Source organism: Armigeres subalbatus, chromosome 3 (genome assembly GCF_024139115.2).
Source record: "Armigeres subalbatus isolate Guangzhou_Male chromosome 3, GZ_Asu_2, whole genome shotgun sequence".
NCBI classification, from domain to species: domain Eukaryota; kingdom Metazoa; phylum Arthropoda; class Insecta; order Diptera; family Culicidae; genus Armigeres; species Armigeres subalbatus.
Genome location: NC_085141.1, coordinates 62,612,931 through 62,637,252, shown reverse-complemented (window position 1 = coordinate 62,637,252; position 24,322 = coordinate 62,612,931). Strand labels below are relative to the sequence as shown.

The 24,322-nt window shown below is 40.7% G+C and overlaps 1 protein-coding gene across 4 annotated transcripts in view; it reads right to left on the bottom strand.

The window, feature by feature from the left end:
* The window catches only part of LOC134219248 (transcription factor mef2A), a 281,676-nt gene that overhangs the window by 227,853 nt on the left and 29,501 nt on the right, over positions 1-24,322 (bottom strand). The window lies entirely within an intron of this gene.

Genomic DNA, 24,322 nt, shown 5'->3' with positions numbered 1-24,322 from the left:
ATCACATTAATTGTTCACAGTGTGATAAAGTATATGTAGATCAAACAAAAAGATCGTTCAAAAAGATTCAAAGAACATATTGCAGAAGTAAGTAAGGCTAAAAGGGAAACTGATTAGGGATTAAATTATGAGTTTAGGTATAAAGTAGCTGAACATGTATGTATCAGGAAAATCATTCAATTACGACATCAAACATTAAAATTTAAAAAAAATGTCTCTTCTCCGTGGAAGCTTGATGTTACTGAGAGCTTGAAAACCTACCAACAGGTACATACGCGGTTGATAGATTTTGAACGTTAATCGCCCCATTAATCCATCGAAAGGATTTTTGATATTTTTAAGGGTATGCGATAACACACTTTTTCCTAACGAAACGAAATTTAAAATGTCTATGTTGATTCGGATCGAAACGAAACGAAATATAGATTTCTTTCGAGACTTCGAAACGATACGAAATCAAGGTTCATTTAATTCGAAATTTTTCGAAACGAAACGAAATTTTAATTTTTTTTCGCGAAATTTTTATTAAATTGGATTCACATTATGTACGCAATTCTGATTTTACTTTTTTGAAGTCGAGTAACTGTTTTGCGACCAAACAATAACAGAAAAGGCAATCTGTGATAGATCACCACATTCTCGCCGCATATACCATTAGCCATAAGGCAATACCCCAACATTTGTGCAGCTTTCAAAGGAATTCATCGTGGAGCATCTGAATCAGTAAGTATATAAAAATAAAGAAATTGTGGTATTTTTCATATACGGATTCAAATTTCGTTTAAAATCTTAGTTCACTTAAGAATTATGTAATTATGCTGAAGCATACTTCATATTGTCTTGTCAGCGTGGTTTTACAGTATTGACTTAGTCGAAATTAGAAAATGAATGCTAAGATTTTTTTTATTTGGTGGGATACTTAAATATGTATCCACATCTGCCAGGCGTATACCCAGATAGAGAATTGATATTACTAAACCAACATTTGAAAAGGGCGTATCAGCCAAATTTATTCCTTCTTATTCTTCGTCTACATATATAGCATACATTTGCTCACTAGAAGAATCCTGTGCACCTTTCTAAAATGCACAAAGATATGTATTTCAGATTGAATTTCACAGACCCATAGTCTTATATACAATTAGCTCGACAAACTGAGCTATTGTCTGTGTGTCCTTGGCATATGAGAATAGCTGTTATGGTCAGTATGAGCTGAAAGCAATCATAAGTAAAGAACTTTCAGCAATTTTAATGATCTTTCAACCCGTTCTGGATTTTTGTTTTGCAAATTCCATGCGAAGATCTAGAAATTCCCACAAATCTGCAATGTTCCTTACATATTGTGCAAACAGTCAAAGAAGAGCTTATTAGCTTGATTAATTGTACACATCGTAGTTGCTAAGCATGATTGGCCGAGAAACAGCAAATATGCACAGCTCACCAATAAATAATATTCCTGGGATACAAACAAAAAAGTTATTCTTATTGTATGCTTGCTTCGGAGTTTCATGACCAATAACGATGCTGGTCACGTGCTTATAGTTAATTTAGGATTAGGAGAGAAAAATTAGTGTAACACTCATTATTATAGGAGACTGATGAATGCTCTGCATCTCCGTGAGCGCTACGGGAAAGGAATCGTTGGTTAGTTGAGAAGGTAATTCATGTGAAACCCCTTGGCAAGCGACAAAATATTTATTGTAAACGAAGTTATTTTGAAAACAAGAAGACGAAAACTGTGTTTGAAATCAATCCAACGCAAGATCAATGTGCTTCGTTTAAAAATCTTCTACAACACGATCGATTCCGCACTAAATAATGTTGTGCTATTCGATGCAGACATTAGTTTTATCACTTAAACAAATTTCTGCTACGCGAGTTGGTTTTTTTTCACTTCGCTTTCTCCCGAACTTCTGGTCCCATGACCAGAAGCATGGCGATCTATTCCGCATTCATATTGTGCAAATAGTAAAAAATATCACAAAATTTAAATTTGAACCATGGAAAAACTGAAGACGTTTTATAGAAGAAAACTACATACGTATTTGTCGACTAAGAATGGAGTAAGCGTTAATAGAAAAAATTGTATAGCCTAAAGTTTTGAAAACAGCTTTACGATTTTCAGTTCAATCCAAGATAATTGCCTATTTCCGGGGATTAAACCACTCGACTTGGACGTAAATTTACAATGTTATGAAAACTCATATGTGAATATGTACGTTATGTGGAAGATATTGATTTGGAAAATGTACTGGAGGTATCCACTTTCCCTTCGATGGGACTCGAACCCATGACCCTACAGTACGCTAGACTGGTGCTTTAACCAACTAAGCTACGAAGGACCTCCGTCGGCCTTCGCAACCTAGCGGCTACTGAACGAGCTCGAGATTCCCAAATTGGACGCATAGTCAAATCACTCGCTCTTGCCTACGCAATGCGGTCGGGTCTGAGCTTGACTGGCAAATAGCTTTTTTTTTCCTGTTCGGGTGTGCCACTGCGACCAATTATTAGATCTATTGTAGCGTTACCCGTATCCTTAGTGTTTAAGTGCATGTCAAATTACTCCAGTGCTATTGAGAAGCAATGCAGTATCGGTTTCGATACAGTTGTTGTTTTGTCATCATGACAAGGTTCCGCTATTTAGACCCTCCATAGAGAGCAATCCCATTGAAGGCGCGCCCCTTATCAATAGGAAATCAATCCTTTCTTGAGAAAACAGAACAGTGATACTGTTTTTGGCCATGCATTGGAACCCTAGCCACATCCTTGTTTTGCTTCTAGAATATCACCAGTAAACAATGAGAACCCAGGATTTAGCTCTGTCTACAAGACCATTTCAAGCAAGAGAATTTGTTCAGTAATAAGAACTTCCGTGTGTTCCTCTCACTACCATTGTTCACCAGTTCAAGAAGAGTTAGTACGTATTTAAACCCCTAACTCGATTTTTCCAGCAGTCAGTTCAGCCTAGGACCGGGTACCTAGGTTTTTAAACTAATTGCTTGAAAAGTTGTTTCCGCTGCATACAGTTTAGCCTCAAACAAGAGGAATTCGAGTCTTTCAACTGTCTGCAAGGTAACATTAATTATGTTTTATTTCTGAGACTGCTGTTGGTAGCGAGGACTAAATACGATGAATCCTTAATTACCACAACTTATTGCCCTAGCTATAAAAATGGATTAGGCTAGGGCTCTGTTTGGTAGATCTTACACCGCAACACACTACGTCAAAGTGATCTACCGTGTTACGGGACGGCAAATAGCTTACACACACAGATAAAAATATGTTGTGATTTTAATTGTATTTTCATGCACATATTTGAAGCATGCAAAAAAAAAACGTAACATCCAATAGATTTCACTGTTCTTTTAAATCGAAATAAACTTTAAGTGTGCTTGCTTGTAAAAGTCAATCAAATTTAATTGAATATCGAATGTTAATTCGTTTGATAGGGTTAGCTGCAATTTTACACATCGTTGAATTTACAAAATTATTTGCTGTGCAACCTCACTTGATCAGTACAGTTGCTGATGAGGAATGTGTCTAGTTGCTGATGAGGAATGTGTATGTGTATAGAATGTGTATAGTGTATAGCCAGACATTCTAAATACTCACGCTCCTCTAATGTGGACGTGTACTATACACATGTGGAAAAATTGGCTTGAGAAATGGATTGCGAGTGATTTGACTATGCGTCCAATTTGGGAATCTCGAGCTCGTTCAGTAGCCGCAAGGTTGCGAAAGCCGTCGGAGGTCCTTCGTAGCTTAGTTGGTTAAAACACCAGTCTAGCGTACTGTAGGGTCATGGGTTCGAGTCCCACCTAAGGGAAAGTGGATACCTCCAATACATTTTCCAAATCAATATGTTCCACATAACGTACATATTCACATATGAGTTTTCATAACTTCACGATTTTGTTCAGCGGCGCAGCCAAATTTTTTTGATAATATAAAGTATAATTTGATTTTAAATTTGTTTCAAAATTCCGCGGAATTCCGTTAAATTTCGTTGGAATCTAGTTTTCTCTAGCGAAATTTTTGTAATTTTACGAAACGAAACGAAATCAAGAAATCAGATTTCGCCATGCTCAAATTCCGCGAAATTCCACGGAATTTCGTTTCGAACCACCTGAAACGAAATTTTTCAAAATACCGTATATGCTTAATATTCATGAATCAATCGACTCGGAAACTCTATACAAATTTTCCCGTTTTTTGAAACTTTTGATTATCAACGTTCAACTTTTATACATTTCAATTCTTTCCAAACCCAGTAAAAATACCAGAACCAACCATTTTATTTTAATTAAACGGGTGATGGCATTCTCCCATCTGGGAGGTGGCGTCATCGTTTGCAGCAGAACTCAAATATTTTTTTTTCGAATCGGTGGCCTCTGCAGAAGAAACAGTACGTAAGTGATTGCTGATAGTTATAGGAGGTTATTGAAAAGAAATCGGTTCTTTTCAGGGCCACCATTATATTCGGTAGAAAGTTGAGAGCATTTTTTACCAAAGTACAACCGCTAGCAAGCACATGGTGCCCAGAGAAATTTTCTCGCAAGATTCTAAGTTTGATTATGTGCTGTTAATGATTCAAAATGCATATTATTGAGAAGATTAACAAGAGAAAGTGGGCCCTTCTTAGCCGTGTGGTAAGACGCACGGCTACAAAGCAAGACCATGCTGAGGGCTGCTGGGTTCGATTCTCGGTGCCGGTCTAGGCAATTTTCAGATTGGAAATTGTCTCGACTTCCCTGGGCATAAAAGTATCATCGTGCTAGCCTCATGATATACGAATGCAAAAATGGTAACCTGGCTTAGAAACCTCGCGGTTAATAACTGTGGAAGTGCTTAATAAACACTAAGCTGCGAGGCGGCTCTGTCCCAGTGTGGGGATGTAATGCCAAGAAGAAGAAGAACAAGAGAAAGTTGATCCGCGATAAACTTTCTTCAAAATATAATCACTTTGCGTCAGCAGTAATATCATGGTGTAAGTGTCGGTCCGAACGGCGACCGTGGGCGGGTGGTTGCCCCGAAAATTTATTTACTATGGTCGCGTCTTAATCGATGACGTCGGCGAAAAGTAAAATTTACTCGCAAAACTCATACTTTGGTTATGATTCTTTTAGTGATTGGAAATAAAATCGGTTTTTCAAGTCCACAATTTTATACTTAAGAAGAGATTAATTTTCTTAAAAGTGCAAAACAAAATCGCTTGGTGTCGGTAGGAGTTTCCATCAGAGAACGTCCACAAATTACGTAACGCTTAGAGGGGGGAGGGGGTTGAATGAAGTGTGACGATCCATACAAAATTTTCAGAAGCTTCATACGAAAAGTGTGACATAGGGGGGAGGGGGGTTAAAAAGTCCATTTTTTGCGTTACATAATTAATGGATCTTCCCTCAGCACTTCACAAGCGCGCGTCGTTTGGAGATGACGCAATAAATTTATTCGAATGAATGGTATATATAGCGCTTCAGCAGCAGATCATCGAGTAACTAACGTTAGTTCCAAAAGCAGCCAAATGAAATATTCTCACAAGATTCTGATTTTGGTTTTGTTCCTGCTAAGGATGGAAAAGGCACATTATTGATAATAATTTGGTTCAGTATAGGATCATTATTTTTCCCCAAAAAAAATTGACCCGAGGCAAATTTTCTTCGTAGTGAAAAACAGAATCGTTTGATAACGGCAGCAGACTCACAAACGCGCGTTGGAGAGAGTTGAAGTAATAAATTTATTCGTATGGGGTCCTTAGCGTTTCAACGGCAATTGCTGTTAGGGATTAAAAAAACGCATTACATACTGAGAATAAATTGTTGCATTTCAGGACAAAGATAAACAATAATTCGAGACAACTTTGGGACTCGGACGTACATTATTTAGTTTACAAACATTGTTCTGTCCATTACGTGGAATGTAAACATTTTTCACCACAACTAAAAGGAAAGCTTGTTTTGTTGGACATGTACCGTAGTTTTCTTCAGAAAATGCTTGCTTTAGCAAGGAATCGCTTATGTCTGTGGTATTTAGAATTGCAATACATACCAGCCTACCAACTTTCCTAAATCGCGTACGTGTCCCTGCTTACGGGTCCGCCACCTTCATTTTTGGCCCTTCATACAGCAGTGCATTATATGCTGGATATTTAAAGCACGACGCATCAACTGAAATCATCGTAAAGTGTATAAATATGATAAATCTCATTAAAACCCCACTACCTCCACTATTGGTGCTACCTCCACTAAGGGTACGGTTACCCTAGTTGTTTTATACTTATCACTTTTATAAATCCTCTGATTATAACAATATAAAAAAAATGTTAAAAAAAAAAATAGTTGTACGAGAAAGGAAAAAAGTCAGAATACATATTCATATTAATCAAAACAATTATGTTATAATGTATGATACTGCCATCCGTCTTTCTATTTCTTCTTTTCAGAAATCAAGAAGTCTATTTTTCGATCTTTGAACCAGAATGAAGCATATTCCCATATCTAAACCAGAACATCTCATGAAGAGCTATTGGTTTTCTTTCTCTGAAGACATAAAGCTAAAACTAGCTGGCGTTGAAGAAAGGTACTTTCTCGTCCAGGACATCGAATCGAAACTTGGTGAGAGAATTCCATTATATATATTTACCACATTATATTGAAACTATATGATTATATACCATAAAAAACCATCAGGGCACCCGATTGAAGCGATTTGGATAGGAAGAGTGGAATCGCCAACTTCCTATTGTTAACATCTCGTGGATAAAGGGCGGGCTCTTCTCCCCATCTATTGGGTCAATCTGGGAAACGAGGGCTAGATTATAATATTGTATGTACGAACTTTCTTCTGGAAGGAGATTCTCTATTCATCCCGTGGATTCGCATAAGTGTCTCTGCTTATGGAACCACCCCACCCATTTCTGGCCCTTCATACAGGAGTCTGATGAAATACAAACAGTAGTATAATCATGATCAAATCGTTTGTCAGATATGGCCAGTGCTATCGGCAGGTGCCTTGCTACAATAGATGGTAGTATCAGCATCATCATCATTATACAGCAGTGCATTATATGCAACCAAATATAAGTTTAATTGCATTACTTAATTTGCTGATTTCATATAAACAAAATGATGCAAATATATTTCTATACGCGTTATTGAAAAACTGGCATCATATCAAGCATAAAATGTTCCTTTAATTTAGGTTTGTAAAAGTTATTTATCTACATATATCCATTTGCGTTAGATTGTGAAATTTTGGTATTTTGTATATATTGATTTTTTAATAAAGACACTTCTCACGCTAATAAGGTTAATGGATATGCCTTCATCTGCCTAAGGCAAATCTATTTACTGCCCTTGTTTGGAGGCGTAATATTCCACCGCACGTCATTTATTTATTATCGCTCCATCTAAATCCCGGCGTATTAAATCATCAGGCAAAGATTTGTAACAGCTCCATTAGGCGTCGCGTAGAATACAAATTCACTTCGTTCGTTTATTCGCCAACGAGCAGAAACTTTTTTCACGGTCAGATTTTCCCTTCAGACACACGCCTACCAAAGCCCTGCAATCGATCCGACAACCAAGGGTGAGGCAGAAGTGTACCTAATCATAATTGGCTTATCTTTACACTCATTCTCGGAACGTTCCTCGCCCCCGCCGATGTCATACCACAACATCACCCTCCAACGCGGGCGCGGGTCAGTCAGGACTGTGCTAAATGCGAATCACGGTTTTCAACGAATGGCACAATTTCACAACACACCCGAGAACCGGAATTGCCATCATATTCGATCTGTTGGTTTTGCTGGTTTCTAATATCAAACAACCGAACGAGCTACCATTTTCGTTTGCCTTCACTCGCTGTGGTCGCGCATTGGTCGTTAATCCAGTTTCGGAATAAAATTCCAAGAATCTCTGCCGAACCTGTTTAGCTTTTTGATGGCTTTAACGAGTTTGCTACAATCTGCATAGCTGAAGTGACCCTTTAACGGTGCGTCGGCCCAAAACTAACCGATAACTGCAGATTTTTACAAACCAGCAACTTACAACTTGTTCATTACTAAATGTCATCTTCCATGGAAACACTTTGCAAATTGTTTCAACCGAAATCAATTGCCATCTTCTACTAGATGCTTTTTCTCATGCATAATTAAAGTCAAGGCGTATTCATGTGAACCATCGGATCAAAGCAAAATCTACAATCGTCGCGAAAACGGAACTACAGTTTCTCAAGCTTTGCCTCGAGTGTGTGCTCCCTCTCCTTGGTTCGGAACGGTGTGTGCCAAGGGTGGCCATTATTATTCAAAGCAGCACCAACGGAAAGAAGAAAGTGCTTCTCTGCTCCGAGGCCGAGAGACCCGATGGCGGTTGAGTGTCGACAACTCACGAGACCTTAATTACGATTTCTCTGTTTCCATGAACTAGATCCTCATCCACTTCATCACAATCAGCATCAGCTGCGACTGGGATTGGCGAGATGGTGGCACACTTGTGACTAATGGTTGAATAATGTACACACAATAATGATTGTAGCCAACCGCCAAGCAGAGTCGACACCGCCATCATCATTGTCGAGCTAGCTGCCAGAGTTCGCCAACACCTGAACTAAATAAACCTGAATGAGCGTGCCAAACAAACGAACGAATGTGCTATATGAATATCTCGATGTCAGAATCTGGCTCACACACGGGCGGCGGCGGCTGGTTGAGGCTTCTGGTGCGGAAGCATTGAATGGTGCTGCTAGCTGACCCAAAAGTAATGAGCATGACATGTCGAGAGGTGGTGAGTTGCAGTGTTGCAATGCAGTTTTCTCGTCGTTAGGGAGACAGTAATAATGGGCTTCAGCAGATTGCAACCTTTGGTAGGCATTGCAAGAAAAGTTTTGTGAGAACAGTTGTTTATGTAGAGCTTTGTATTGGGCGTGTGTGACCGAACCTATTGCAGCAATCCGTTTCCTCGAATTTCATCATAGTTTACCCTACCACATTTATACATTTTCAAAGCTTCATCATCGGCCTTCGACTAATTCATTTCGCTGGCATAAAAATTGTTCTATCACATGAAAGGCATATTCAACCTGGAGAACACCATAGCGAAAGCGAATAGAATCACAATTACACCACGTTCTGATTGAGGGACGACACTTCTCCAACATCATTGATGTCAGGACCGATCATGGCGCAAACATCGACTCTGACCACTATCTGGCGATGGTAAAACTGCGTGACACCATCAATCGTCAACAATGTTCTCTGTACCAAAGACCGTCTCGGTACTTCTTAGAGCAGCCGAAGCTTCATTTGTTAATGTCTACTATAAAGGCTGCCCCAGACCTAAGCGATTTCAGGATTAATAGGCGCTAGGTGGAGTAATGTTTTTTTTTTTGCATTTTCTGCCATGCTTACCAATGCTGAACAAACTAGCAATAGAAATCAATAAATATATTGCCCAAAAACTTCGTTCCTCCATTACCTTATGGAAAAATATTTGAATAAACATTTAATATACACGTCGGTATTCATATCGAAGGAGTGCCCTACGGGAGAAAGGTTACCGGATAAGAGTGACCTAGTTTCATCACATTAACTGGAACTGCAGCGTACGTCAAGTCATGTATATACGCCGACCCATTGTTTAAGAATGATGAGCATTCATAACCATTCTCATTATAGTATAGTTACCTGTGCAATGTAGCCTCTCAACGACATTTTCTTCTTTTTGGCTCAAGCAACCTGCACCATCTCGTTCCATTGTCAGAAACCGTGAAAATCTCCTTTGACAAAGGCCTGGTTCTATGTATTTCTTTGTTCTTTCTTGCGGAAATTAACGACATGTTACAGCTCAAACTATGGCAAGACTTGTGACATAACGCATATTTCAATATCTATCTCCTTCGATAGCTTTCCCCCCTACACATTGCAATGTATTGTTTCGCTTCGGTAATGCTTTTGTTCACATTTTTAACTGCTGAATATCATTCATTTCTAACATGTTGAAAACATTTGCAGAGCCTAAGGAAATTTCCCAGTTCAACTTGAGCCAACTAAACCCATCGCGATGAAAAATATGTCCTGCTGTGTGGAACTTTCTAATTAACATATATTGCTCTACCAAACGGGCCGTAAAGCTTTGCCCTGGGATAACGCACACCCCCATTAAACATAAACTTTTGCCACGTGCTAAACAATGAGAGCAACACATGACTCCGCTGCGGTATTTCCATTGTTAGGAAAGGAACGTGGTATACTGCCAAGGTAATAGGATTTCGAGAAATTTTGATTTTTGTTCACCCTTTTCCTCATAAATCTAAATTTATATGAAAAAAAAATCTCACAACAGTCGAAATAGGGCATGATTCGTCTTTGCTTTTTTTGTAGATTATAAAATTTTTTTGAAGAATAATTAAACTCAATTCCCAATAATTTTTTAGCGATGACTCTTAGACTATGAAAACCTCTAAATAATGTTAAAAAATAATACAATAAGGTATTCTTCTCATATTTCTTTCCATCATGCCCTAACGTTCCATTCCATTTCATTAAGATATCGCATACTCCTAGTTATTGTTAACCAACATCACTCTCATGCCACTACCGCCATCAATTTCCCAAGAATGGTAAAAGTTTGGTTGTTTCCACAGGACTTTGTGCAAACTGTTGGCGCTCATGGCACCCAGAGCGCGCCAACCTGTCCCAACTTTGAGCCCCGCGAATGAGTCAGTCGCCACCGCACCTGCCTTGGTGCGTTGCGTGCACAATTCCACATGTAGGTATAGGTCCTACGGCGACAAAGAGCCGGCCCACCAACTAACAACGACGACGACGACGGTCGCTGAGAGGGGGAGGCCATACGAAATCCTTTTACCTTGTTGGGCTACGTGCCACAATAACACAGAGGAAACACACCTGATTTGCACAATGATCGGCATGTCTAGAGATAGTGAGGTCTTTGTTAGGTTGTTTTGGATGTTACCATGGCTGGGGGATATTTGAACTATCAGAATGGGGAGAGGGAACCACATGTCGAAAATTTGTATAATGAAACTAACTTATTCGAAGTGAAATATAAAACAAAACGTCTTAGACTACCCTGGAACTGAAGTTTTACAGATTTTACCTTTTATAGTAATTCATTAATCGCTACCAAAAGATTGTTGTGGAGTGACATAAAACAACTTATCAGTGGCTTCATATGTCATACTCCCCTGCCTATTTATCAGTCCCGCGATTGTTTGCAGGTAAGATAATAAACACCGTCAGAGTACGGCTGTGGAACTGCACATCATTATTACAAACGGAAGGTGACAAACCGCGGCAACTGGGGTTCAACGGCCGTTTCTATAGACAATTAACTGCATCAACTATCTTTGTAATGACAAGAAGCTATGAACAACTTCCTAAATATTTCAGCTTCCTTATTATAATAGTTTTTTCGCAGTTATGTCATACTTGACGAAGGTTCTATTATCCAACACGGGATAAAAATTAAACAAATTTACAGAATTCTCACCAGTCACTTATTCGACAAATAAAATTGTGATTTTTAGTATTTGGCAATTTTTGAGAAAGTGCAATTTTTGTCACAGTGATTCTCTGTATGATTAGAGAAGAATTCATTTTTTCATTTATTTAGTTAACATCTAAACAGATAACACTGAATCAACAATTTGACGCCACAATGCACGGTTCGAGGCCGCATCTCTCCATCCTCGGATACGCCCCACGCTCGCCAAGTCGTTCTGCACCTGGTCTGCCCATCTCGCTCGCTGCGCTCCACGCCGTCTCGTACCTGCCGGATCGGAAGCGAACACCATCTTTGCAGGGTTGCCGTCCGGCATTCTTGCAACATGTCCTGCCCATCGTACCCTTCCGGCTTTAGCTACCTTCTGGATACTGGGTTCGCCGTAGAGTTGGGCGAGCTCATGGTTCATTCTTCGCCGCCACACACCGTCTTCTTGCACACCGCCAAAGATGGTCCTAAGCACCCGTCTCTCGAATACTCCGAGTGCTTGCAAGTCCTCCTCGAGCATTGTCCATGTTTCATGTCCGTAGAGGACTACCGGTCTTATTAACGTCTTGTACATGACACATTTGGTGCGGTGGCGAATCTTTTTCGACCGCAGTTTCTTCGGGAGCCCGTAGTAGGCCCGACTTCCACAGATGATGCGCCTTCGTATTTCACGACTAACGTTGTTGTCAGCCGTTAGCAAGGATCCGAGGTAGACGAATTCCTCGACCACCTCGAAGGTATCCCCGTCTATCGTAACACTGCTTCCCAGGCGGGCCCTGTCGCGCTCGGTTCCGCCCACAAGCATGTACTTTGTCTTTGACGCATTCACCACCAGTCCAACTTTTGTTGCTTCACGTTTCAGGCGGGTGTACAGTTCTGCCACCTTTGCAAATGTTCGGCCGACAATGTCCATGTCATCCGCGAAGCAAATAAATTGACTGGATCTGTTGAAAATCGTACCCCGGCTGTTACACCCGGCTCTCCGCATGACACCTTCTAGCGCAATGTTGAACAACAGGCACGAAAGTCCATCACCTTGTCTTAGTCCCCGGCGCGATTCGAACGAACTGGAGTGTTCGCCCGAAATCTTCACACAGTTTTGCACACCATCCACCGTTGCTCTGATCAGTCTGGTAAGCTTCCCAGGGAAGCTGTTCTCGTCCATAATTTTCCATAGCTCTACGCGGTCTATACTGTCGTATGCCGCCTTGAAATCAACGAACAGATGGTGCGTTGGGACCTGGTATTCACGGCATTTTTGAAGGATTTGCCGTACAGTAAAGATCTGGTCCGTTGTCGAGCGGCCGTCAACGAAGCCGGCTTGATAACTTCCCACGAACTCGTTCACTAATGGTGACAGACGACGGAAGATGATCTGGGATATCACTTTGTAGGCGGCATTAAGGATGGTGATCGCTCGAAAGTTCTCACACTCCAGTTTGTCGCCTTTCTTGTAGATGGGGCATATAACCCCTTCCTTCCACTCCTCCGGTAGCTGTTCGGTTTCCCAGATTCTGACTATCAGTTTGTGCAGGCAAGTGGCCAGCTTTTCCGGGCCCATCTTGATGAGCTCAGCTCCGATACCATCCTTACCAGCTGCTTTATTGGTCTTTAGCTGTTGAATGGCATCCTTAACTTCCCTCAAGGTGGGGCTGGTTGGCTTCCATCGTCCGCTGAACTGACGTAGTCATCTCCTCCGCTGCCTTGACTTTCACTGCCTGTACTCTCAGCGCCATTCAGATGTTCCTCGTAGTGCTGCTTCCACCTTTCGATCACCACACGTTCGTCCGTCAAGATGCTCCCATCCTTATCCCGGCACATTTCGGCTCGCGGCACGAAGCCTTTGCGGGATGCGTTGAGCTTCTGATAGAACTTGCGTGTATCTTGAGAACGGCACAGCTGTTCCATCTCCTCGCACTCCGCTTCTTCCAGGCGGCGTTTCTTCTCCTGAAAAAGGCGGGTCTGTTGTCTCCGCTTCCGTCTATAACGTTCCACGTTCTGCCGGGTACCTTGCTGCAGCGCAACCGCCCGCGCTGCGTCCTTCTCCTCCAGAATCTGTCTGCACTCTTCGTCGAACCAATCGTTCCGTCGACTTCGACCCATATACCCGACGTTGTTCTCCGCTGCGTCGTTAATGGCTGCTTTAACTGTACTCCAGCAGTCCTCAAGAGGGCCCCATCGAGCTCACCCTCTTCCGGCAACGCTGCCTCGAGATGCTGCGCGTATGCAGTGGCGACATCAGGTTGCTTCAGTCGCTCTAGGTCGTACCGCGGCGGTCGTCGGTACCGAACATTGTTGATGACGGATAGTTTTGGGCGCAGTTTAACCATCACCAGATAGTGGTCAGAGTCGATGTTAGCGCCACGATATGTCCTGACGTCGATAATGTCGGAGAAGTGCCGTCCATCAATCAGAACGTGGTCGATTTGTGATTCTGTCTGCAGTGGTGATCTCCAGGTGTACCGATACGGGAGGCTGTGTTGGAAGTAGGTGCTACGAATGGCCATATTCTTGGAGGCGGCGAAATCAATTAGTCGTAGGCCGTTTTCGTTCGTCAGCCGGTGAGCGCTGAACTTTCCAATGGTCGGTCTAAACTCCTCCTCTTGGCCAACCTGAGCGTTCAAATCTCCTATGATGATTTTGACGTCGTGTCTTGGGCAGCTGTCGTACTCACGTTCCAGCTGCGCGTAGAATGCGTCCTTATCATCATCAGTGCTTCCGGAGTGTGGGCTATGGACGTTGATTATGCTGAAGTTGAAGAACCGGCCTTTGATCCTCAACCTGCACATTCTTTCATTGATCGGCCACCACCCGATCACGCGCCTTTGCATATCGCCCATCACTATGAAAGCTGTTCCCAGCTCGTGTGTGTTGCCGCAGCTCTGGTAGATGGTATGATTACCTCTAAACGTTCGCACCATTGATCCCTTCCAACAAACCTCCTGCAGCGCTACGATGCCGAATCCACGGTCCTTGAGCACATCGGCGAGTATGCGTGTGCTCCCGATGAAGTTGAGAGATTTGCAGTTCCACGAACCGAGTTTCCAATCGCTAGTCCCTTTTCGTCGCAGTGGTCTTCGCCGATGGTTCCGGTCCGTACTCTCTTGTTGATTGTTCGTTGCTTATGATTTTTAAAGGCTGGCTTGCAGGGCCTGACACCAAACCCCTAAATTTCCGGAGGACCATTCCTCCTTATTTCCGGTGGACCATGGTGCACAGTTTCACTTAGAGTCCCTCGCTGGCACTCGGACGATGATCAGCCGCCCTAACATGGAGAACAGACGCTGTTGTGAGCCGATCCTGACATGGAGAACAGACGCTCAATAAGATTTGCACCTCCGGAGAGGAGCAAACCCCCCCTTCCCTGTCAGCATACGACCATAGTTCCCACCGGGGTTGGTTACCCGATCTTCCCTAAGGTTGCTCGTATCCCGGCCAGCACCGCGGGGAGGTAGGGATAGGAGTTGCTGGGTAAGAGGCTAAGGACCGCGAGATGGGGTCTATTTTATTCCTTCAGGTACGCGAAGTACCAATGGTACGCTTTACCCAGCATTTGCCGTGCCAATTAGAGAAGAATGTTTATCTTTATAGAAATAGGGGAACTGGAAATTCCATCTCACTGAACATATGTTCATTAAATCGCAAAACATAGAATAGATAGCATGGTTTCTATCATTTTGCTTTGTATTAATTAATACGCATTGCGATCATTCAATTCTTTTCTCCAAAAATTATTTTTCAATAATAATGCAATGCGAGCCAATTATTGAAATGCGAGCCAATTTTCAATAGCAAACAATGTACGATGGGCCACGCCAGGAAATTAGGAGGAAAAAATATTTTCACCTTGAAGATGATATTTTAGGAACAAAGTGTCTTCAGCAAAGTCAAAGCTTATTATTTAAGCTTTATTTTGAAGTTTGTTGCAATAGGGTACCATTATTGTTGTACGTCATTTGTATCATTAATTATGATAATTTTAAATAATAATGTTAGGGTTATTCTGAAAAATCCATATTTTTATTGCAACTTTTTAGTTTTAATTTTTATCAAAGTGACGTCTTCTAAAAAGATTTAGAGCATGAAAAAATGCACGTTTTGGTTACATAACCAAGGGAATGCATTAGTTGAAGAGATATCACTGTTTTTCTTGAAAAGTCCTGTATTTTTGAATGGGGGAAAAAGGGAGATCCATTTGAAAGAGGAAGAGCTACGGATTGCTCTGCATATTTTGGAACTGGGGAATTTGAGGTTTTTTATCATTTAAAAAAGATATTTTTGAACGAGGAAATCAAAATCATCAGTTCTAGAAGTGTTGAAAAGCCAAAAATTCCGCCAAATTCGCCAAAAACAAAATGTTTATAGTAATCAGGAGGCGTACACTTTACTAACTCATAAATAGGGGTGTGCACCGCTGCCGCCGTCGATATTTTCTCAACAGCGTGTCGACGAGAACAATGAGCAAAGGGAAACAGATACGATTTTTTACGGCTGTATCAGCTAGGCATTTGGAAGTTCTGCCGACATCGATTCATCATGAAATCTTTGAACAATCTATTTCAAACTGCCAGTTGCTCAGAAGATAATCTACATCTAACATGTAATAGTTAGTTTGAGGAACACTAATATTTTTTTCTAGAGAAATTTTGACAGGAAAATAATTTCCAAAACCCGATAGGGTTAACGCTCCTGGACTTCATCTCACAGCTCATCTTCGCTATGATATTGTACGTGGATTTCCCTATTGGACAAGGAGCAAAAAACAAGGTAATCTACCAAACATTTATTGAGTTTGGCAAACCTTGCTGCAAAAGGGAACGTTTGAAATAGGCAAGTGAACCGACTTCGAATCCATTGGTCAAGTAAATCCACAACATGTTCAGTGAGATGGAAAACGGAACAGTTCCCTTACATCGAAATTAAAATTCGAGAAAGTGTTTGTGTGACAATTTTATTCACTCGCGTTCATGGCGAGGAATTGTGACAAATTCATTTACAACAAAAGAGAATTGCTTTTCTTATTCTAAGATTTCTACAAAAAAAAAAATATTTCTCCATGAATTGACTTTTTCCGTCAAACATTTTACCTCGTTTTATTGTCTTAGTTGATTCTTTGGCTCATTTAAGATAAACTTTCCCAAAGAACCCATATTTTTGAAGCATATAACTATTTTAAAAATCGAAAGCAAATACCGAAAAAGTGCGGCGCGTTTAAACCGGTCTGAAAAATTCACCCGATGTTCGTTCAAAACTTTGTTCGGCCAATCTTGAAAAACAGCCTTTTTTCGATTTTTGTGTTAAATTTTAAAAATACTTAGAGGCGTCAAATACTACGAATTCTTTGGGAAAGTTGACCTTAAATGAAATAAAGAATCGATCGAGCAAATAAATTTTTTGGACGGTGGTCAATTATATTTCTTAACATTATAAACAATATATTGGGTATATATTTTTTATAAACAATTTAGAAAAAATGATCTGTAGGGCTGGTAATTGATCTTGATGATTTATTTATTGATATTATAACTAAACAGCCAGTGTATTTTGTGTTACTCTTGCCTACCGTCGTGCGGGGCTTGTTTTGACTCCGGAGGCTACTTTGGATTCTAGATTTTCTAAAAAAAATAAACGAAAAAAATACAAAATTTTGAAAACAAAGTCGCCATCCATCTAACATCAAGACACCCGAGTGGTGATAATGACACTTTGATAGTAATTTACATTGTAATTATTGTTTCAAAATGTCCGAAATAGCCCCGTCTTATCAATAGAAGTCCCGCACGACGGTAACGAGGTTTTCTGTATCGGTCGATGAGAAGGCGGTGCCGAAGAACGGCATACATTCCTTAAATTTACAAAAAGTCGAAGTTTCAAATTCAAAACACTGGTTATGCCTAGACAATTAATTAAACTTAATAATGATGATGATGATGATGACGATGATGATGATGATGATGATGATGATGATGATGATGATGATGATGATGATGAACATTTTGCACTGTGGCAAGTGCTGGCAGCGTTTGTTTGCTAAAGTTATACAGGGTGGTGACTCATTTTCAAAATAAGAATTCACTGATTTTTTTCAGTTTTTTTCCAGGGTTTCTCCAGTATTACAAAAATACATCGAATACCTTGGGTAATACCTTAACCCTTCCGTTACGGTTGGGTCATATATGCCCAGCGTTTTAGATTGTCTTGTAAAATCATAGAAGAGGGCTAGGTCTTCAGGAAAGGTGTTCATCAGAGTGTTGACTTTACAGGAAAAATATCGAAGGCCAAGTTTGACTATACCCTGAAGACCCAGATATCCGAAACCTTCGGAAGATTTCGCTTCTTTTTATATTTGCATAAAATTCTGGAATATTTGAGTCCTATACCGCATTGTTTGATAGGTTTGAACACTCTATGATGTTAAGTCATATTGAACGTCAAGCCAGTGATCAATTTTCAGGAATACAATATGCTCAAGCTTCTCCAAAACGTTTTCGAGTTCATCCCACGGTACTACCAGATGAACCAAGACTTTTCATCGTCGGTATATACCCAATCCAGTTCAATAAGCATATGCGCATCATGTCAACTGAGTTTTCTTGAATGCGAGATGTTCAAGATACTCCAAAACATTCTCTAATTTAGCCCACGGTACTACCAGATCAACCAAGACCTGGAGCCCCTCTCATCACGAAGCGAAAGCGATGATGGCCGACAGAATAGGCTGTCCGGCCATCCTGGAGCAGATCAATATCAACGTGCAACCTCGTGCTCTGAGAAACCAGCTGATGTTAAGACCACCGTACCGTAGCACGAATTACGGAATTAATGGAGCAGTTATTGGAACTATGAGAACATTCAACAGTGTTTCATCATTCTTCGATCATAACTTGTCACGTCAAACACTACGCCAAAGATTCCAATCTTTTTCACCAGGTAGTTTAAATTAGTATTCTAGATGTAATATATCTATTATAAACATTATTATAAATATTATCATTGGGGCTAAAGAAGCCCGTTGATTTATTCAACAATAAACAATTATTTAAGTCTTTGCAATATCCTCATAATCGGAACATGCTTAATCCGGTTCAATAAACATATGCGCATAATGTAAACCCATTTTTTATACAAGGTACTGTCATCTGGGGGGAAGATGATCAGTTTTAAGACAAAACATGCAGTAACAATGTGTGTTTACATATTAAATCAAAACAAATATTTTTAAAACATGTACTGCTATACGTTGCAATAATCAACATATTTAGTTTCCTGAAATGCGTTCGCATTTATTAAAATAAATTAAATTGGCAATTTTTTTTTGAGTAATCTGATTTGGGGTGAAGTTAATTCAGATAACTCTACTAAAATCATTATGACCATGACCAAAATGGACTAGATTATTTGAAAAATGTTGAATTTACCACATAAAGAAGTCTACGAAGTCAATATTTGAAACGAAAATAGCGTCATTTATGACTATCTCTCGCTTTCTTCCACGAACTACACTTTCATGATTATGATCGAAAAACTCGGATTCTCTACCTAGCAGTAACATTACTTGAACAGATAATATGATTGACCTACTAGACCACCGTTTCATAAAAAAATTAGGCACTTTTGACTGGCACATCAAATGATCATCTTCGCCTCAATGATCATCTTCCTCCCATATGACGGTACTTCAAAACGATTCTACGTCTCTACGTCACTACCCATAATTCCTTTACTCATAATGCCATTATCTCGAAAGAAGGCATCAATGGATAGCGGGGTAGTGTCCCATTCGAGGTTATGGTTTTCGGGGTACTGGCATTCGGGATGGACGGGATGGAGCCCTCCAAAAGATTCATGAGTTCAGTTCACGGTATCTAACTGACCAACCAAGGCTTTTGCAATGTCTTTATCATCGGCATTTATTCAAACTGGCTCCTTTAGCTTTTTACTTTTACTTATGGATCCTGTACACCTCCGGTGGTGGTGGTTCTTTCATTATCGGATTCTCGAACAAATTGATGTTTCGGGAACAGTAGGTTGTTGGCCCAAGGTTCCCCATTCCACCGGGATGGGGCTACCATCTTAGGTATAGCTTCCGGGGAATAGCATTTCATGCTCAGCCTAGCTCAGCTCATTTAGCACATGCGCATATGAGCTCAATTTCCTTGAAAACTTGATGTTCGTTGTACTCCAAAACGTTCTAGAGTTTAGTTGAATATATCTACCAAATCAAGCAGGTCTTTTGAAATGTCCCCTCCATCGAGTATACACCCAATCCGGTTCAATAAGCATATGATATAAATTTCTTTTAACATGGGATGATTAAGGTCTTCCAAAATAATCTTGAGTTAAGATCAAGGTATCTAACAGATGTTCAATGACTTCAAAGGAAGTCTTTGTGTCGAGCAATGCTCATGCGAATGCAGGCATGGACTTTTTTTGTTCGGGAGTTCAGATGTTCAAAAATGTTAACTGAAGTTCCTTCGAAAATTGTCAAAAGGACCATCAGAGTAACTTCTTCTTCTTCTTAATTCATCCCTAACTGGGACATTGCCGTATCACAGCTTAGTGTTCATTTGGCACTTCTACAGTTATCATCGAGGTTTCAAAGCCAAGATACCATTTTTGTAATCGTATATCATGAGGCTAGCACGACGATACAAGAAAATGTCCAACCCAAAAATTTCCTAGACTGCGACCGGATGGTTTTGTATTGTAGCCGCGCATCTTACCGCACAACTAAGGAAGGCAGAGTAACCGAGAAAATATTTTTAGTATAGAACCATATGCTTCCACGAGTTGACATTGAGTCTTAGAACATCGACTCAAGGAGGATCCACTGAAGCTTGTGAAATAAATGAGTGAAATCCTATCGGCTCAATGGTCCTGCTGGGATGTTCAACGATGCACGGATACATTGTTCAGGACTTGGTTGATCGAATAGATCACATAATCTGAGCTCCAGGACGTTTCGGAGAACTTGAAATAGTTTACGTTTATTGAATACTCGAATAATTTATTTATTATGATCACATGGATGCTTTTGGGCATACAACTTCTTGGTTTAGGAGATTTAGTTTCTTTACATATTTCCATCTCGAGAATATGTACTCCAGAACAGTTTGGACGGCCTAGGACATGAATGCTTCTAGCGTTTTTTCAAGATATTCCTTTAGAAATTATCTCGGAAAAACAATAAGGAAAAAATCTTTCAGTATTTCCTTCTGGAACTCTTTTAGAAATTATTTCAAAAAGCCCTTCGGGAATTATTTCTGAATCTCTGGCAACTCGTACATCAATTATTTTCCGTTGGAAATTTCATTATTTTGGATTTTCTTCGAAAATTCCTCCAGAAATGTCATAAAAAAATCTTGAATACAATTTTTGGATCATTCTTAAATTTCTCCAGTAATTCTTGCGGAAATTCCTCGAAGAATTCCATCTAATATGCTTCAAAAGTTCCTTCGAAAATATTTTTAGGAATTCCTTCGGAAATGCTATTGAGAAAACTTTTGGAAATTGCTTCAGAAATTCCTTTAAAAAAGCTTTTAGGAATTGTTTTGGAATTTCTTCGATAATTATTTCAGGAAATTTTTAAATTTATAGATTTATTTTTAAGGAGTTTTTAAATGAATTCCTGAAGGAATATCTGATGGAATACCCCAATGAAAATCCGAAAGAGTTTCGTAAGAAAATTCTAAAGAATTACCTAGATGAGGCAATTCGAATGAATTTCTGAAAGTATTTCCGGATGGTTTTATAAAGGAATCGTGAAGGAATTTTATAAAATTATTTTAAAATTTTCAAGAAGAATTCCTGGGGGTTTTTAAAAAATAATTGAAAGGAGGCTTCCGAGCCTCTTGAAAGGAGGCTTCCGAGCCTCTTGAAAGGAGGCTTCCGAACCTCTTGAAAGGAGGCTTCCGAGCCTCTTAAAGGAGGCTTCCGAGCCTCTTGAAAGGAGGCTTCCGAGCCTCTTGAAAGGAGGCTTCCGAGTCTCTTGAAAGAAGGCTTCCGAGCCTCTTGAAAGGAGGCTTCCGAGCCTCTTGAAAGGAGGCTTCCGAACCTCTTGAAAGGAGGCTTCCGAGCCTTTTAAAGGAGGCTTCCGAGCCTCTTGAAAGGAGGCTTCCGAGCCTCTTGAAAGGAGGCTTCCGAGCCTCTTGAAAGGAGGCTTCCGAGCCTCTTGAAAGGAGGCTTCCGAGCCTCTTGAAAGGAGGCTTCTGGGCCTCTTGAAAGGAGGCTTTTGAGCCTCTAGAAAAGGAGGTTTTTAAGCCTCTAGAAAAGAAGTCTTTTGAGCTTCTTGAAAGGAGGCTTCCGATCATCTTGAAAGAAGGTTTCCGAGCCTCTTGCAAGGATCTTGAAAGGAGGCTTTCGAGCCTTTTAAAAGGAGGCTTACGAGCTTCTTGAAAGGAGGCAACTTAACCACTTGAAAGGAGGCTTCTGAGCCTCTTGAAAAGAGGCTTCCGAGCCTCTCGCAAACAGGCTTCCAAGCCTCTCGAAAAAAAGGGTTCCGAGCCTCTCGAAAGGAGCCTTCCGAGCCTCTTGGAAAAAGGCTTCAGAACCTCTTGAAAGGAGGCTTCCGAACCTCCTGAAAAGAGGCTTCCGAGCCTCTCGCAAACAGGCTTCCAAGCCTTGAGCTTGAGCTTGATTGACTGTTCGTAGTTGCTACTCCATTATGACCAGATCAGCTGTTCTTGCACAGGGAACCAACAGATGTTTGCTTGGGACTAGCACACATCTTCAATGTACAAGTACTGGTGATCTCATTTGTTAGGTCATACTGGCGCCTGCCACGTCAGAATGCAAGTCAATGTAGGGAAGGGGGAGGAAATGATGATGAAATCACTCGCCCACTGCAAGCCGAATATACCTCTGCACTTGCCACGAGTTCATGCGGAATTTGTTGGAATTTCTGGGTTAGGTTGGAGAGGCAGAGGTCCGTCTTGGTTAACGAGCTGCTAATGTGATAGATAGGAGAAGGTAACTGATGGAATTTCTAATTGGATGTAGGAAACGAGCTCTATAAGTTCATTTCTAATTCTGTTAGATTACTGTTAGAATACTCAAGTTGAAGGTATAGGAATAGTAATGGAAACGGTATGGAAGTCCATTTCCAGTTCTGGCGATTGCTAGAACATGAGAAATAAAGAGAAATATACAAAGTAGGAGAATGGAACGGACCTGGGATTGAACCCACGACCTCCTGCGTATGAGGCAGAAGCAGTAGCCATATTACTACCAAGCCCGCTTTCTTGCAAACAGGCTTCCAAGCCTCTCGAAAAAAGGGTTCCGAGCCTCTCGAAAAAAGGGTTCCGAGCCTCTCGAAAGGAGCCTTCCGAGCCTCTTGGAAAAAGGCTTCAAAACCTCTTGAAAGGAGGCATCTTAGCCTCTTGAAAGGAGGCTTCTGAACCTCTTGAAAGGAGGCTTCCGAACCTCTTGAAAAGAGGCTTCCGAGCCTCTCGCAAAGAGGCTTCCGAGCCTCTCGAAAAAAGGGTTCCGAGCCTCTCGAAAGGAGCCTTCTGAGCCTCTTGGAAAAAGGCTTTAGAGCCTCTTGAAAGGAGGCATCTGAGCATCTTGAAAGGCGGCTTCTGAGCCTCTTGAAAGGAGCCTTCTAAGCCTCTGGAAAGGAGGTTTCTGAACCTTCTGAAAGAAGGCTTCCGAGTCTCATGAAAGAAGGCTGCCGAGCCTCTTGAAAGGATCTTGAATGCAGGCTTCCGAGCATTTTGAAAGAAGGCTAACAAGCTTCTTGAAAGGAGGCAACCCAACCACTTGAAAGGAGGCTTCTGCACCTTTTGAAAAGAGGCTTCCGAGCCTCTCGCAAAGATGCTTCCGAGCCTCTCGAAAAGAGGCTTCCAAGTCTCTCGAAAGGAGCCTCCCGAGCCTCTTGAAAGGCGGCTTCTGAGCCTGTCGAAAGGATCTTGAAAGGAGGTTTCCGAGCCTCTTGAAAGAAGGCTTCCGAGCCTCTTAAAAGGAGGCTTCCGAGAGTCATGGAAGGAGGATTTTGAGCCTCTCTCTTGAGCTGCTTGGAGCTGCTTGGAAAAGGGCTTCCGAGAATCGCAGAAGGATGCTTCTAACCCTTTTGCAACGAAGTAAACGAACTTTAGTGAAAAAAAAAATCATTTTGTTCATTCGACGTTTTGTTCGTTTGATTTTTTTTCTTCCGCAGCCCTTTGGAAAAAAATACGAAGATATAAGCCCAAACATTATTATTATAATTTTCGTGATCTATTTGGAAAAATTATCATTATTCATCCAAATTTTGTCACAAGGTTTTTTGAACTGTCCCGTTTTGTGCGTGCGGTTGTCCCGTTTTTTCACCGAATTGATCTGGTCAGCCTAGCCGTAGTCTACTAAAAAACCAGAATTTCAGTAAAAAAGAAATTTTGCAGTTGAAACTCGGCAATAAAAATACCGAGCATTTAAATGCTGATTAACTGTGTACTTTTGGCGGGTAGTGCATTTGCGTTTGGTTTCGCGCCACGACTCGCTCCACTGAAAGCCAGACGAGTAGCTTCAACGGCGATCTTGGCACACAACCCGATTGGGCTGCACCATTGAGTTTTATTTTGGTATTTTTGAGATCTAAATATAAGCTTCTTCACCTAAGGATTTCATATTATGATTTATTTATTTATTTATTTTTTTTTTATTTTGGAACAATCATCGAACATCGTGGTCTACATGATTCATTAAAACTAATAACTAAAACTAATAAGCTCAAAATAATTTTCTTAACTATAATAACAATCAGTGTTGCCGAACATTTCGAAGTCGATTTTTAAAAATATTAATGGAACACGCAAAATTCAATTATTTATCCAAATCTG